This window comes from Dendrobium catenatum, unplaced genomic scaffold (genome assembly GCF_001605985.2).
Source record: "Dendrobium catenatum unplaced genomic scaffold, ASM160598v2 fragScaff_scaffold_763, whole genome shotgun sequence".
Classification (NCBI taxonomy): Eukaryota; Viridiplantae; Streptophyta; class Magnoliopsida; order Asparagales; family Orchidaceae; genus Dendrobium; species Dendrobium catenatum.
This window is the reverse complement of record NW_021319225.1, coordinates 66,513-85,478: the sequence shown is the minus strand read 5'-3', so window position 1 is coordinate 85,478 and position 18,966 is coordinate 66,513.

The following is an 18,966-nucleotide window of genomic DNA, read 5'->3' as shown; positions in this document are numbered from 1 at the left end:
GGCGGTGGGGGTGAATTAGTTTTTTAAAAAATCTTTTAGATTTTAGAAATCTATTTTATGAAATTTTATACAGTGATCCTAAAGTATGCGGTTGTTTAAAGAAATAGATTTTCACAAAATATTTTTCAAACACAAAAATATAAAGTACGAAAAATAAAAGTATAATAAAAACTAAAAGAATAGAAGAACACAAAATTTTATAGTGATTCGGTCCAAATAGACCTACATCCACTCCTTAGTGACTCCTACAGGTATTGCACTAAACGCAAGTGACTCTTCTTTTACTTTCATAGTAAGGCGGAGAAGCCCTTACAAAACCTCTCTTCCACCAACCCAATAAGGCAGAGTACCGACGTCCTTTCTCACCCTCCTGGTGATGGCAAAGTATCAGTCCTTTTTCACCCTCCTGGTGATGGCAGAGTACCAATATCTTTTTCTCCCTCCTGATAACAGCAGAGTATTGATATTTTTTCACCCTCCTGGTGATGACAAAATACCAACAACCTTTTTCACCCTCCTACTAACAGCAGGGTATGAACGTTCTTATTCACCCTCCTTGTGACGATAGAGTATCGTGATCTTCTTAGAAAATCTTCTCTCAAGAGCTTTCAAAGAAGTAGGGTGAAATTTGAAGAACAAACAAGAGATCTTTACTTTTGGGTAACCTTGTGAATCCCCTAACAATTTCCTCTTACAAGATCTCTCACTCTTCACTTCCAAACACTCACTCAAACACCCTCCTTATCCCCTTTTAAGAGAAATTCGTAGCAAGATTTATTAGTGTAAGTTTTTAGGACCCTTATAAATAAAAGACAAGAAAAATCATCTAATAAAATTGAAAATTACAATAAGAACATACTTAGATCATACAGTACGATCAAGGATTGTTTATACGAATAGTTCAAGAATCCATATACGATCCCATACAAAATTTATTTCATACTTTGTCAATCGTCTGTACAAACTGGCATTGTACTATATGAATAATTTAAAAATTAACTTATTCATCTAGTATGATCTTGTATGAACCTAATTTTGTACTCTATCAGTCATCTTTATGATCTGACATCGTACAATATAAATAGTTAAAATAAATCATGATTCATTTGGAATGAGTATTGATGATCCAATTTTGTACTCTATGAGTCGTCTATACGAACCAACTTCGTACAATACAAATAGTATAAAAAATAGTGAGTTTGTTTGGGCAAAAAATTACTATGAACACATTTTATACTCTAGGAGCTGTACAAACAAACATTGTATAGTACGAATAATTAAAAAAGGGTGAGTTTGATTAGGACGAAATGGTATGCACCCATTTCATACTTTGTGAGTCATCTATACAAACGAACATCGTACAATACAAACATTACAAAAAAATTTTGGGCATTATTTAATTAACTTTGTTTGGAGGAAATACTATGACAAATCTTCTAGTACAATTTGAAATCATATAGTTCTATTAGATTTAAAATTTTAACTTTTGACTGACTCCCCCAATGTATTTGAGCACTGTTATCCGATTACAATCACAAACTTTCAAACTAAAAAAAAAAGAAAAGAAAATTTACAAACTTTATTACATGAAACCCTAATCTACTCTATCTTGAAGTCTTCAGCAATCTAGAGTATGATTTCTATGAAATGTTAGTATACATAAAATAACAAACAAAAAATATATCCAATGTATGTTAAGAGAAATGGAAATCATAATAATAATATTTTGTTATCATTAAAAATCACGTTATATCAAACTCAATCTAGAATTATAAGTTTCAATAAGATCCATCTTGTATTCATATAGTATGATACATATATCATACGGTATGATATGTTCAATTCAAACTAATCCAATAATAACATTCTGATGAACTATTTAACTTTTATATGACATCATATTGTATGACTAAAACATCATATGGTATGGTCTGTAGAAATTCTTTCTGTTTGTTTGGGATGATCCTTGGTATGGCCAACTTCAACTTCATACACAGGTGATCGTCCTGTACTATGTAAATTATATGGTATGATCAGTATAAAAAATATGGATTTTATTTGGTATGATATCTAGGATGAACAATGTCATACAAGGGTAATCATACAGTACAAACTATATCATACAATATGATCAATAATAGTAAAAGTCCATGATTTGATTACCTAATATTATGTGATTAGTTAAGAAAGATCTTAATTAGGGCGAACAATATGAACCAAATTATACTGCATAATCCATAGAGAACTAGTATCTTTCTTAACCTTTGGCGGATAGGTATTTGAAAGGGCAGAACACTTCATATAGTACAAGTTAGATTTATATAGTACAAATTAGTTCGTACAATATGAGTTACTTTAAAATAGACTCTCAAAATAATTTTTATCTCTCTCCCTGGGTGTGTGAAAGGTTACCAGAAATGTTATCCACCAAAATTTGTGATACAACTCATGAAAGTAAAAAATATAGAATAAAATGAAAACTAACTGTACCCTAGTTTATCCAGTCTTAAGCTAATCAGAATTATTAGTGAACTGATAGTCTAATTTCCTAAAATGTCAACATATATAAACACAAAACAAAAATATCACAGAAATTAGAGAAAGCAATAATAGACATAATAATATTTGTTATCATCAAAATCACAATATTTGAAAAAGGTTTGCAACAAATATAGATATTGACCCTTACTCATTACATATGTACATTCAAAAGGTTAGTTTTCATTGTAAAGCCTGAACATTTAGATATGTCTATGACTCCTTAGCTGAAATATTATTGGATGAACTAGAGAAAGCTTTATGGAATTTAAACATTTTCAATTTACCGCGTTCCCTACATTTGAGCAGAATACACCCCTGATATACATGCTACTATTATATGGGATTTTACAAGGCAATCCTTTGTCATGAAGGGCTATGAGCTAAAATTTATCATAGATGAAGTTGCTCTAATCACAAGATTGTCAAAAAGAGGAGAAATGATATATTGGGAAGCTCAGCCATTAAGCAAATATTCAAAAGGAAGTGGCATAATAAGAATAAATAGTCAAACCAACCATCAATTACGAATATGGAATGGTTTTTTATTTAAAGATTTCTAGAAATTTATTAAATTAATTTATCGGTCATTTCGAGTTGATTTTATGTTTATTGACATTAACTTTGGTGAAATTTTTTAAAGCAACTTATGGGCACTCAGTGGTGATAACAAGATAATGATGAACACAAGCAAAATTAGTTTTCACATAATGGAAAACCAAAACTTTGCCAAAATTATAAGGACATGAGGACAACCTAAATGGATGCATGCCAAATAATAAGTGTTATATACTTCACAACTCTTCTACCCATTATGTTAGTGATATTTTAAAGGGCATGCATTATTGAATCAAATGACTTTTATGCATGGGATAGATTGTTGGATTAGGTTGCGACGACCAAAAGAGGTTTATGAGCCTATTGTTTGCCTCTAAAAAAGAGTATTACAAGTGTAATGGGCTCAGAACAAAATGTGTTTCAATATCCTAAATCTCTCTTTTTTAACAAATATGACCTATCCAAACAAAGGATCTACTCAAAATAGACTAAGTGCAATTGGCTCAACTAGGTAAGATTATTATGAGGAGCACAGTTTGATAGTTACAACCAAGATGACAAGATTATGGTTAGGGGTGTCAAAATAGGTCATTAGGTTGGGTTCTCGACGAACCTAAAATTCACTCGAGTACAAATGAGATGACCCTAACCCAACTAAATTTTATAAACAGGTCAGAATATCTGTCTCAAACCTTATCTGTTGGGTTACCACGTTTTGACTCATGTATGAGAGATGGGTGAGCCGCGGGCGCACTACAGAAGCAACATGAGGGTGGAAGGGTCCCAAGGCCACTAGGCAAGTGTAGAATGACACGGGCAAGTAGAGCACAGAGCGTAGCTGTGCTAGAGGGTATGGCTATCAAGGTTCAAATGTGATCTTATAAGCGACGAAGTGGGACCAGGGCTATGATCATGGGGTGCGAAGTAGGAGTGAGGCCTTCGGCACTGGTCAGGATTGCATATCTAAGTCATTTTGGAATGATTTTGGGTTTTTGGGTTAACTTGAACACAATAAATGGGCCAGAATCTCAAACACAAAGCTAACATGTAAGGAAAATGGGTTGACCCAAACTTGAAATGCTTCAGGTTAGGTTTTAGGATGGATCAAGTTTTGACACCTTTAGTTATGGTGGCTGGTGGTTATTTTACAAAAAAAAAAAAAAAAAAAAAAAAACTAAAACAGGTAATGGAAACCCTCTAACAATCCCAATTGGATCCTTGTTTTCAAAGTAATGATGACATGATGGAAATAATTTTAATGGTCTTAGTATTCTTAAGAAAGAAGGCCGATCAAAAATCTCATCTTCAAATTTTTTTGCCTACAAATGTAAGCAACGGAGTTCTACAAATAGTTATCTAGCCTACTCAATCCATGTAATCAACTTAGACAACCTCTTGCACCCAACCCTTGTTTTCACTTTCCCTCTCATATTAGTATGCACACTGTTGTAATGCTATAAGCCTTATTGGGCTCCAACTTCAACAACAACTATTTGGGGACCCTCCACCATCCAATCTTGTTGATTGCTATATGAGGAATTAGCTTTGCTTTATTAAAGAAGCCAAAAATAAAGCTTTCTAAATGCAATTTTCTAATTCATTCAGAAGATGGCACATCAAGCAATGAAGACTCATTGAAATCACTATCATGTTTGTCTAAAATGAAAGTAGAAAATTTTTAAGAAAATAGAAGAACTGAACATTTCAATCAATACTATAACCAGCGCATATAATAATAAAAAAAAGCTAACACTTGAAATAAAAAGCTCATACAGCCATACCCACACCCACACTCACACATCCTCGAAGGGGACTTCAGCATTGATCAGATTTTCACTACATTCATGACTTCATCAATTGTCCTGTTCTGCAGAAGGTTTCAAATGAACCAACTAGACACGTAGATATATATATCACTAATACCAAACAAAACTATAAACATTTTCATTACATGAACTAAAAAACTGACAATTTAAAAGTCACATTTGTATGGGAAAAATAGCTATCGGTGAGCATAATTTTGATTCAATAAATGCTTGAAAAATGAAACGTATTAACGGAAATCCCTAACGAAAAAAAAATTAATATCCAATGCAATTCTAAAAGTTAACAAGAAGGGAGTTAGGTACCAATCGGTAAAACAATTATACATTTCTAATTCTCGCCGATCAGAATTGTTTTTCCCATTCTCTCATATCACAATTCTTTGAGCTCAAGAAATACAGCGTGGTAATCACCACCCATTTGAAGCTTTGGCTTAGATCGACTCGAAGTCGTTTGAAGAGACGGTAACTACTAGTTGTTCTTTACAACTTAAGCTAATCATTGGTTAGAACTGGGGAATTTATGTACAAGCACATCCCCAAATATTTATATATTTAGATATATAATATTTAAAAAATTACTTTGTGCCAATATATAAATTGTCACGAAGTAATTATTGAAATATTAGATATATAAATAATATATATCTATATATAGATAGATAGATAAATCATTACTATTAGTATTTATGATATTAAATATATAAATTTATATATTAAAATAATAAGTATAATAATACATGAATTATAAATTATAAAAGATTAAATTTCTAAGTATATTAATAATTTCTATATTTATCAATCTACAATAACTTTAATTATAAGTTTGCATATCACATTATTCTATTAAAAAATTTATATCATGGTTGCTGGACTTGTAGTCATAGTGACACAATTTAATATGGAAATGGCTCACTTATGTGTTTGAGTTTAAATTTATTTTCAAACAATGAATAAATAGCTTACATGATGATGGTGATAACAACTTACAACCTATATATACTTAATGCATTGGATTATTAGGCCACCACAACATAAAATAATTTCATTTCTTTATCCTACTCCAGTACTCCCTATGCCAACATAATGTAAGCCAGTAATAGCTAATTAGGAGTATAAACAAGTCAAGGCGGGCATGAACTCATCACTTCAACTTGGGGACAAGCTCAAACTTGAGCTCGAGCTTGAAACGAGGCCATATGTTGAGCTAAAACTCAGCTTGTCGGAGTTGCAGCGGCCATAAGATCAACTCATGAGCTTACCTCACCGAAGAAGTTTGAATGTCTGGTTGTTGAAGTTACAATAGGCTTGGCTCGCTGTAGAGCGAGGTTGGGAGTCGAACTCGGGCCCACCAACTCCTGAGCTTTGCTCACTGAAGAAATAAGGAAACACAGACGAGCACCACAACTCGTTGGAGAAGATGAGCATTCATGATAAAAAAAAAATTAGACTTTTTCTATAAGAGCAAGAGCATGTTTTAAAAAACATAGACGAGCACTTGTGAGGTTTGCTCAACATAGAAAATTTTGTTTGCTCTCTCTCTCTCTCTCTCTCTCTCTCTTCTCTAACATAAATGTTTTGCATAAAATATCATCAATGACAGCTGAAGCACTTGATTTTGGATTCAAAACCTAATTCTCTTAATTATAACAATATAGAGATCAGTTATGGGGAATTTCTTATTTCTTTTCGTTAAGACTGGTTGGCCTGATCGTTTATTGCACTCTTCTTGATGTAATTTTCATCTGCGTGGCCATTATTTGGGCTTGCACTGTATTGTTCTTATTACTTAATGCATTTCTTTTTTCTTAAAAAAAAAATAAAAGAGATCAGTTATTTAGTTTATTTTTTTCAAACTTTTTGCAGGATTATTTATTTTTTAAATTTTCAATAACTATACAACTATACATTTTAGACTTTTAATAATAAAATCTATTTCACGGACCTGCATTTTTATTTATTTTAATATTCATTTTTCATATGCAAGATATGTGTTTTTTTCTTGATAATGAGGGTAGCTTATGTGGCTCTAATTTATCACTCGGGGGAAATAATTTTGTCCATTAACTAATGAGAACTAAGTCTTCATATATGGGAGTTTTAGTCCATTCTCCATTTTTGTCCTAAAAAGATGGATATGAACTTTTTTAAATATTTTTTAGTCAAATGTGACTCAATTTATTTAAATGATCTCCAAGCTCCAACTCCAAGTAATTTTTTTATTATTATCAGTTTCGGTTGTTGCTGGCCATCACTCAACGCCGGGCATCGCCGACTTTTTTCACTACTAGTCATTGTATGTTATCGCCCGACACCGTTGACTATTATTCATGGCTCATCATTATTATTGAGCTGTATACTGTATTCATTTTACATCAAATAAAAAAAAATCATCTCCATTTATTTTGACATTTTTAGATTGTATTTCCCTTAACTATTGATTCTTTTTTCAGCAAATTAAATTGCCGTCTAGTCTACATTTCATTTCACTTAAGTCTATAATATTCTTTAGATCTAATATAGAATTTAAATCTATTACAACAAAAAACATATTTAAAACAAAATAAAACAGTGTGATAATAAATTTTATTATTTAAAAGTAATAATCAAGAAATTAAGTCAACAAAATAAAAAGTTCTATAATTTCATTCTTACTATAATTTTCTTTGTTTGGTCATAACTCGAAAGCCCATGGCTGAATTTGGTTCTGCTAACCAACGCATCGGCTGTGGATTTTTTATTTATGTATTATATATAATGCTAACCAACGCATCGGCTGTCTAAACATTCATTGCAATATTGATTAATTTAGGGCCTTTCATTCTTTGATTTCTTTTGGTTTTAAATATGGACAATTTGTTTAACTCATTGTGAACTGGTATTATATTTTGGTGGTTTTATAGTGAATATTAATTGATATTTATTTTACCATAAAAAATATCCATGATTGATTTTATGAAAATAATCTTTACATTATTCTTTCTCATTTTATTAAACGAGTTATACTCCATTCATTATTGCACAATATTTATCTTTTTTTTTAGTTTGAGATAATGATTCATATCATGCAATTTATTTCTCAGGACTAAATCAATCAAGTTAGAATGGAACATGGAAAGGAGGATTCCATGGAAAAACATAAAGAGAGTAAGTATTTTAATATTTTCATTTTCTTATGAGAATGTGTAAGCAAGCAAATTACAATTTTTATAAATGTTGCAAGATGTCTCCTAGATAATCTTAATGCATGTTTAAAATGGCTGGAACACATGATGAATTTTATGGGAAAATTACTCCAGGTAATGGAAATTGTGACAAGGTGAAAGACATTGTTGCAGATACTGAATTGGAAGAAGGTGAGATACCTGGTGAAGAGGAAGAGGTGGCTTCTGGAAGGGATTCTGCCCGGTTGGTAAATTCTGCTGTGGAGGTTGTTGATTCGGTTAAGGCTCCTTCTAAGATCGATGGTATGTTTTTTAATGCTAATCACCTTGTTGTTCCAGCTGGTTTGAATAAATTTGCTATGTTGGATGGGGTGGAAGAGGATGGAATAGAGGTTGCTTGTGTTAAAACTGTTTCTGGAGGATGTGGCAGTGATGGAATTCCTCCTATTTCAGGGAGCCCTGTTGGTACTGAGAGTGTCAAGGGGTGTGAGTTGTGTAAGTTTGCTGGGAGGATAAAGAAAGAATCTGTTTCTAGTGGAGAAATGGTAAAACGAAAGCTTGCTAAAGAGCTTAGAGCTTTGGGACCTATTAAAATTAGTTCAAGGGGTAGGAGTGTGGATGGTGGTTCGAAGAAAAAAGGTGGTGGCTCTCCCCCAGACTCTTTTAATGGAATCTATTATTTTCTGGAATTGTAGGGGGGCCAAAAAGAGGGAAGCCTTCCTCTATTTAAAGGAGATTATTAAAGACTACAAAGTATTCTTTGTAGGGTTTCCTGAAACTAAAATTTCTTATATGGATAAGGATTTGTTTGTAAGGATGATGGGGCTTGGTTGGGATTATTTCATTCTTCCCTCAGAAGGCCTTTCTTGTGGTATTATGGTACTCTAAAGATCGGATTTTGCGTCCTTCTCTGTTTTGAAAACTTCATATCAATGTGTTATTGGTGATCTCAATGTTTTCAATAGAGGTGTCTGGATGATTTCTACTGTTTATGCTAGTAAGGAGACTCTGAAGAGAAGGTGTCTTTGGGAGTTTATTCAGGAGGCTTCCAATAGAGATATTCTTTCTATTGTTAGAGCTAGGGGATTTTAATTGCATTTTGGCTCGAGAGGACAAGAAGGGTGGTAGAAGGTTTAAAATCAATCAAGGCTCTTTGGATATGTTGAAGTTTATGAATGAGAATGACTATCATGAAGTCGGATTTGTTGGACCTAGGTACACTTGGTGCAACAATAAAAATGGTGGAGGAAGGATTTTGGAAAGGCTTGATAGGTATATTCTTAATTCCTTGGCCATCAACACAATCCAAATTACCTTGGTTAGACATCTTGCTAGAGTTGCTTCGGACCATTGTCCGATTGTACTTAAGATGTTTGAGTCGGTTTGTAAAGGTAAAAGTGGTATAAAGTTTTAAGATACTCGGCTTTCCTTTAAGACTGCTGAGCATATTGCCTCTAATAAGTGGAAGAGACCATTTTTGGGGGATGACATGGAGGTTCTTAATAAAAAATGTAAAAGGACCTTGAAAGATTTATTTTATTGAAGCAAGGCTAGATTGAAGAATTTCTCTTTGGAGAAAGAAAAATTAAAAGCTGAAATTCTGATTTTGCAAGAAGAAGAATCAAGGCTTGGGTGGTTGAATGAGGATAAATTGTGCTTAATAATCTAAATACTTGGTGGAGGCAGAGAGCAAAAGTAAAGTGGATTAAGGATGGTGATGCAAATACCAAATTCTTACATTATTTTGCCAACTCTAGAAGGAATGTTAACTGGATTTCTCAAGTGAAGGATTCTAACGGGGTGCTGACTGATGATCTAGAAATGATTGAGGAGGTGTTCAAGAGGTTTTTTCAGGTGAAGTGGACATCCAGTATCTATAGCTTTGCTGGGTGGCCAAAGCTTTGGGCTTCTTTACTTGACAGAGATAAGGAATGGTTGAACAGGGAGCTGGATGAAGCTGAAATCTATGAAGTTATTTTGAATCTGAGAAGTAACAGAGCTCCGGGCTTTTATGGAATCACCTATTCCTTTTTCAAAGCTTTTTGGAAAATCATTAGAGTGGATGTAATGCGGGCTGTGCATCAGTTTTTCCTCACTAGTTCTATGAATAAGGATTGGAAAGACACCTTAGTGGTGCTTATTCCTAAATCTTCTAATCCCAGTATTCCTTTGGCTTACCATCCCATTAGTTTATGCAATTCAATTTATAAAATTGTTGCTAAAGTTTTGCTTAACAGAATGGTGGATATTATGCCCAGGATTATTTCTGAAGAACAAGTGGCTTTTGTGAGGGGTAGGTCAATCTCAGATCATCTTCTTCTAGCTTAGGAAGTTTTCAACAAGTTGAGATTTTCCAAAGCATGTAATGGATTCTTGGCAATCAAAGTGGACATGGAGCAAGCATATGATAGTATGTGTTGGTCTAATTTGGAGAGAATGTTAATAGAATTGGGGTTCCCTTCCAGGTTTGTTCATTTGGTGATGGAATGTATAGTAGATCCAAGATTTTCTATTGTGATTAATGGGTCTAATTGTGGTTGGATTGAAGGGAAGAGTGGCTTTCATCAAGGGTGTCCTCTGTCACCTTTTCTTTTTATGCTTTGCTCCTAACTACTTTCCAACGCCTTTCGTAGTAGGGGTACCGAGGTGGGTTTTAGGATTTCTGCTAATGCCCAGAGGATCTCTCAACTATTATTTGCATATGATATTTTGCTGTTTTTGGAAGCTAAAGTGAACGTCATGAAGAAAGTTAGAAAAATTATGGAGAATTATTATATGTGGACTGGTCAAAACATTAATTACCATAAATCTTCTTTGGTTTATGGTAATTCGGTGGACAGGAGGAGGAGGTTGCAGATTTCCAAATTTATGGGTATTAAGTTAGTTGATGAGTTTGAGTATTTGGGCATCAAGTTGTCATTGAGAAGCTTAAGGAAGGCAGATTTTTAGGGTTTACCACAATTAGACCCATTAATTACCATAAGTTGTCAGTTTATCTTTCTCTTCCGATTTTTATCATGACTCATTCTCTTATTCCTATGAAAACTTTAATGGAGTTTGAGAAGATTTGTAGAGATTTTATATGGAATAAAAGTGATGGTAAGAGGGGACTTCATTACATGGCATGGGAACAAGTTTGTAAGCCGAAGGAGTATAGAGGTTGGGATGTTCACTCAGCTATGGCTAGGAGGGATGCTATGAGAGCCAAATTTGCTTGGAAGTTGATCGATAAACCTGAATCTCTGTTAAGAAGGAACTTTTATTACGTCCGGTGCAAAGACGTAGAGGATCGTCCGGTCGGAGGCAATTTTTCGTCAAAAAACTCAGTATTTGCTCGGTACAACTAGGTATTATTTGATAATAATGAGGAATACCGTTCTTTGAAGACCAATACCGAGTTATACCGACCTGTACCGAGAATTACAGAGTTGTACCGAGTTTTACTGGGAAAAACTCAGTACAACTTTTGTATAACTCGTATTTGCTTGGTAAAGATCGGTATAACTCGGTATTGGGTCTTCAAATGATGGTATTCCTCATTACTGTTTGGTATTACTCGGTATTTGGTTAGTACAACTCATTTTTTGGTCGGAATTCGCCTTCGACCGGACGTTCCTCTACGTCCGGTCCGGTCGGAGGACGTAATAATTGTTCGTTAAGAAGACATCTTAATGCTAAGTATGGAGCCAATTGGTGGAATTATCGGCTGTATAGGAGGAGTTCTTGTACTTGGAAGATTTTGTTTTCGGGGTGGAATGCACTCAGGGAGCATGTTAGATGGAGAGTTGCTGATGGGGTAAGCATCAACGTGCTGAAAGACATATGGATTCTGGACAAGTCTCTAATCAAATGGCCAACGTTTGTTGGTAATTTTGAGGATGAAGATGTTACCCTTGACTTCTTCATTACTGAAGGCTGCTGGGACTGGGTGAAACTCAGTCAGTTCTTTGGGGCTGATCTCATGGAACTTATCTGTAAGGTACAGATTTCTCCCTATTTGCTTTTGGATAGTATGGAACTGAGATTTAAGATGTCTGGAAAATCTATTTTTGCTTTAATTATGGAAGACAAATATAAGAACATGGATAGTGTTGTTCCATTCAGTTGGGTTTATAAACTGAAGTTGATTGCTAGAATAGAGGTGTTTTTATGGCCGTTATTCTCGAATGCTCTGCCTTCAGGTGCTTTCCTCTTCATGAGGAAGCTGGCTGATGATTCTTTTTTCCTAATGGGTTGTGAAGTATTAGAAGACATCAATCACATTTCATCCAGCTGTTGTAAACTTTGGAAGGTGCTGGATGTGATGAGAGGTTGGGGATTTCAAATACCCATTTTCAATGGATGGTTTGATTGCTTGGAGGGTATACAGCGGCTTCAAAATGGTAATTTGATGATGGTAAAGATGTATTTTACTATTATTTGGTTTGTTTGGAACCATAGGAACAAGGTCAAGCATGGGAATCCTGAAGAAAGCAATGTATTTATTGCTATTTATATTCCCAGCTTGATCAGCCAGGATTGTTTGCACGTTGTTCAATTGGGTAACTGGGTTGTTAATCAATCCATTGGGCTATCTTTTGATAAATGGCAACCTCCTCCCCCCTGGTTGGATTAAGATTAACCTTGATGCTTCTCTCAAAGGAAATTATGAGGCTGGTGTTGGCGGTATTGTAAGGGATTGTAAAGGAAGGTTCCTACTTGCATTTGGGAGGAAGAAAACGCATTGGGACATTGCCCAATTGGAGATGTTTGCTATTTTTGCTCTTACAGAAGTTTTACATGGCAGATTTGATGGGGTTGAAGGCATCATTGTAGAAGCTGACAATAAAAATGTTATTGATATTCTTCACAAAGTGCACTGTATACCGAAGAATATGGATAGAAGATTGAGTATTGAAGATTCTTCTTTTCTTAATAAGGTAAATAAGGTGATTTTTCATTGGGTTAATCGCAGTTGTAATAGATTAGCGGATTTTTGTGCTAATCATGCTTTTTCTTCTGATTTTCTTTGGGACTTGTTTTGTGAGAATGAGTTACCATCTTCCTTTTGTAATATGGTGAAGGAAGATTGTGTATGAGTTCTTCACTCTCAGTAGTTTGTATTTAGGCTTTGTTTTCTCTTTCTATGCATTTTTAACATTCTTCAAAAAAAAAAAAAATAATGAGCATAATTAATTTTATTTAGTTTAACCCAAAATTTTTGAACTAGTTTTAATCAATTTGTCGAACAATCTGAGTACTCTATTCCTGGATAGGGTAAGGACAAGAAAGAGTGGCCATTTTAGTTTCTAAAGTTATAATAAATTAATAATAATAGAACATGGACATCACCTCCAGCAAGTTAAAGCATGAGTAGACAACTATTTAACTAAAAGAAGAATTTTTCTCTTTCTAATTCATAGAGCATTGATTTTAGCTATTGATAAAAGAAGTTAATTTTCTTATGGTTTCATTTTTATTAATAACTTATTTACTAGCTATTATTTTTAATTTATTTTATTATTTGACAAGATTTTTTAATAACCATCATACTTCATGTAGAAAGTAGAAGAATTACAACTGTTGAAGCCATTAGAAATAAGGCAATCAAGCGTAAAAGGATGATTGAGAAGGAAAGAGAAGCGGCTCGGAAAGAATTAGAAAAGGTAATTTTTTGTTATTCCTTATTCTACTCTTACAACATTTCTTGTTTTTTAAATTAATTGTTTTGGAGTTTTAATGTATGTGATTCCATATTGGTTTTGTTATTGACCTAGCTAACCATGATATGATAAGGACCAATAAAATGGGTTGATTTTAAATTTCAAATAAAAAGAAATTATTCTTGAATTGAATAAGTTCAGGTTTTATTTTGATTTAAAACAAATATGAACTTTCATCTTCATACCAAAAACAATTTCATAATTATTAACTTCAAACACTTTTATTAATTTTGTATTGCATTACTATTTAAAAATCTGCACACTTTCTCCCACACACTTGATTCTATAAAACATATAGAGAGTTTTACTATGTTTAATAAAGCTTTTGGAGAATTCATATTTAATAAATATTTCCTTACTGGTTAATTGTGTAGAGTGTGAATAAATTTATTTATTTTCTTGATTGATTACAATTTTCTTAACAGGTAGAAGCTTCTGTTTATGTTGAAGATTTCAACAAGACATACAAAGAATTCATGATGCTCATTTCTTCAGAAAATAACGAGTCAAATGATTAAATGGCTTCACAAAGTGATCTAAATTATTGGGATGTTCATACTTAAAAAAAATACCATCATTGAAGATTAATGATGCATAAGAGGGAGCTATAGAGATTTGCTGAGGATTATTTGGGATCAAATTTTGGTTTGACTCTTGGAGCTACATGTGAATTGATGCCTGGTCGTCATACTACTTAGCACATGAAAATATTTTTGAGTCACTGCACTCTAACAGAAGCTAGGAATGGTGCAACCACTAAGACATGAAAATAATAATAATGTTATTACTTTCCGCATTATAGAGTTCACCTAAATAATTTGTTGAGAAATTTATTTATGGCTTCCATTAATTTTTTCTTTTCATCTGATGAATTAGAAATGCCAGTGAGATTTTGTTGACAATTGTGCTTGTAATTCTTTCTTTTCCTTAGAATGGATGAATTTTGCATTATGTATATATTACTTCAATAATAATAAAAGTATTGCCGAAGAATGCTATTCAAAATTTTGGTATAGAGGCTTTTAGTATTGTGACTAGGCTAAAAAATTTGAAATATCAAGATTTAAATTATAGAGTTAGATAAAAATTTACACTTCTTACTAAACTAAATTGAACATTGGCTAATCTTTATAAACATTTAGGATATTTTATGTTTTGAAAATTGATACTTTAAGAAAGTTCATGAGCATATGCTCTTTTAGTATTTAATATTAGCATAAGTTTCTAAATTTTCAATTGACCATCAATTCCAACCTTTATAGTCCAACTTTTTGGGCTGGGCCATGTTATTTTCAATAATCATACTCCAATTCATGTGAATATATGAATATATTAAGTCAATTTAAAATTAAATTAAATACATTTCAAGTAGTCCATCTTAGAGTCATAGTAAAACAATTTTGACATCGAGATAATAAACATTCTAAAGTTTATCAAAAGAAATATTGAGTAGGGACATACTACTCCACCAAGATAAAGGAGGCTAAGTTGAGGGATTAGTATGAACATAAAAAATAAAAAAATCAAACATACACGTTTTTGCATGACATCATATGTACAAAAAGATTTTTCAAAAAGGAACATGCTAAAGCATTTTAAGATTGAGAGAGAGAGAGAGAGACATCAAAAAAATAGCTCGAAGTGTACATTATAAGATATTATCTATTTTGGTTGAGCCCATTTTATGCAAGACTAAGGCTTGGTTTGGGAGGACTTTCTTATTACTTCTTAAAGCAACTTCATAGTATAAAAATTTTAGGAAGCCTAAAGCTCTCAACTTCCTCTTTTTATATAACTAGGAAGCTTCTTTAGGAAGCAAAAAAGAAAGATGTCCCAAATGAAGCCTAAAGCTCTCAACTTCCTCTTTTTATATAACTTTTCAATATATCACTCATATACAAATAATATTGTATTATGAGGGTGCCTGATTCTGAAATTCACCTGAGAACTTCACTTTTATATTAAAGAAAAATAAAGTAGAGATTAATCAACCCATTAACCTAAGCTATCTGAGTTGATTTTAATTATAGAAAATTTATAATTGAAAGTCACTAATGCATTTGTAAAGTGATTTCAAGTATGAGTATTAGGTTTATAGATTTATAAAAATTGTTGTATTCTTAATGGGCTAGTTGAGCATATGTACCCCATTAACCCTAAACTACTACAAAAAGCTATTTAATTATATATATATATATATATATATATATATATATATGTACTAAACATGTTTGTGAATTTGATTTAAACAAATGGTTGTTCACCATATATTTTCTCAAGATTAGCTAGCTTATAAAATGCGCACTTAATATAAGCATGCATGCGGTACTACACATCTATTCATAAGCCAATAACTAAATAATTTGAATCATATTTATGACAATTGTTAAGAGAGTTACTATTTACATGTTTTACATTCTTGCAACTTGTATAGTTTTGATGATTTCAATTGTTATTGTTTTATGTGTAGTTATCTCCTATCACTTTTGGGAAGAGTTATTTTTGCTCTTGTGTGTACTAACACTTCAGGAAAATCAAACTCCAGACTACGAAGATTTCAAATCAAATTCTGCATGAGATACTGTGCATTTAAAGCTTGTATTTTTCTTTGAATTAAGTTTGAGAGGGAGTGATTGTAATTGAGTTAATAAACACACACTTAAGCAGATCTAGAAAATTTTGTACTGATCGTACGAGATGAACATAGTTTGTACTGGATGATCAGGTCAGTTATCTCCTTGTAAGAGCAATGGAACGAACAGGAATTGAAGAAAATTTTTCTATGTCCTGATCGTCCAGGACGAAGTGTATTCATCCTAGGATGAAATGTTCTCTGGGAAATTTTTTGTTTAGACTAAATTTATATTCGTTCCAGGATGAGTTGCTCTCTGGAGTATTTTCATTCAGGATGAACTGTATTCGTCCCAGGATGAAATCTCCTATGGAGAATTTTCATTAAGATGAAATTTATAATCGTGCCAGGATGAGTTGCTCTCTAGAAAAATTTCGTCCGGATGAACCCATATTCGTCCCAGGACAAAGTGAACTGACTCTGAAACTTTAGTGATGTTCTGCAGTTTTTTGGGAACTGACTTATTGAATAATTGTCCGTATCGGATGAACCTAGTTTGTATTAGTAGATGTGTGTAAATGAAATCATTTCGTACCCATATATATTAGGTTCGTTTTCAACGCATTTAAGTAAAACCGTCTAGGACGATACACGATCGTACGGAACGATCCAATGCGTATTGACTTAAAAATTTGCAATTTTTGGACGATATTTTATGTCTTTCCTATAAATAGTCTAATCTAAACTGCCACTTAATCTTTTTGCTCACTGATCTTCATGCCTATTGAAAGAAGAGTCAAGGAGAGAGTGTGAGAGAGTGTTCTAAGGAGAATTCTTACTACTGGAGTGTGAAGACTTCACTTGGTGTTCAAAGATAAGAATCATTACTTTTGATTTGTGTTTATTTCACTCTTTTATCTCTTCCTTCTAGATTTCTTGCGAGAAGATCTGTCAAGGAGATCCAGTTCTTTGCCGACACTTGGAGAGTGTGAACAGTCGAAGGGTTCTCTACCCACACTAGGAGAGTGTGAAAGGACGAAGGGTTCTCTGCCCACACTAAAAGAATGTGAAAGGATGAAGGATTCTCTGCCCACACTAGGAGAGTGTGAAAGGACAAAGGGTTCTCTGTCTATATAGGGAGAGTGAGAAAGGACAAATAATTCTCTACCAACACTTGAAAGAATGTAAAAGGATGACGGTTCTCTGCCGCACCGTGTAGTGGTGGAAGAGAGTTTTGTAAAGACTTCTCCGCCATGCTGTGGGTGCAAAAGGAGAGTCATTAGTAGTATTACTAAAATACTCGGAGGGTGCCTCCGAGGAGTGGACGTAGGTTAAGTTTGACCGAACAACTATAAATCTCGTGTTTCTTATTTTTTCGCTGCCTTTTTTATTTTTCTGTTTTACTGTTTCAAAATTGTGGTTGAAAAATTTTTTCTATAAAATTCACTAAATTTAAATTCTAGGCTTTAAATTTTAAAATAGAGTAAAATTTTTAAAAGTTGCAACCCATGACCCCGAGTTTAAGATTTTGATGATGCCAAATAATGAGTATTTTGGAACAGCTTTTCATTGAATATTATTTTATTTGCTATTTTCCTTGAGCACTAACATTTCAGGAAGATCACAAGTGACTCAAGAAGAAAGGAAGACTCAAGACTGGGTAGATTAGGAGTATGAGTCAAACATTATATTTTTCATTTATTGTATTTTTACTTTATTGAGTCTGGCCACAAAATGCGTAAGAGTAAGAGCAACCATGCACACACACAGGGGGAGAGTTTTTTTTAACTGCAAAATGTAATTAAAATTCTTCTCTGTAGATTGTACTGTACGATTTTATTTCGTACCGTATGATCCAAGCTATGTGGACAATTTTGTGAATAGATCGTACTGTACGAATTCTTTCGTACCGTACGATATGTTCAGATCCAAAATCCTAGCCGTGATTTAATTTAAGTAAGTGATTTTGCACCATTCATACTGTACAAACAGGTTCATACTGTACGATCCACTTTTAATACTTACTTAAATTAACCCGTGATTAGTGCATGTAATCCAGGCCTAATTAAAATTTGAACATCGTACTGTACAAACGCGATCGTACCATACGATGAACAGAGACGAAGTATGATCGTCTCGGATATCGTCCTGGACGATCTCTTGGTTTTTGTCACATCGTACTGTACGATAGTAATCGTACCATACGATGAACATAGACGACATCCGATCGTCCAGACCATCGTCCTGTACGAATAATATCTTGTTGGATCGTACCGTACGAATTGTTTTTGAACTGTTCGTACATCTTCGTACCAGGACGATGTCTGTTTATGAAGATCGTACTGTACGATGTGGAATCGTACTGTACGAATAGTAACGGCTACTTTTGAATTCAGAGGTTTTTGGAGCCTTTTTTAGATATCAATCAAGTTCTTTTTGGGTAAGATTACAGAGGGGGTGAACGTGATTAGAGAGGGATTCCAAGGGAGAAAACTCTAGAGAAATTCTTGAGGGTTGAGAGAGGAAGGAGGAGGTGAGTGTTGTGAGGGAGAAGAGGTGTGAGGGAGATCACACGGTTGCTCCAAGCTTGATGCATCTTGCTCCTCCTG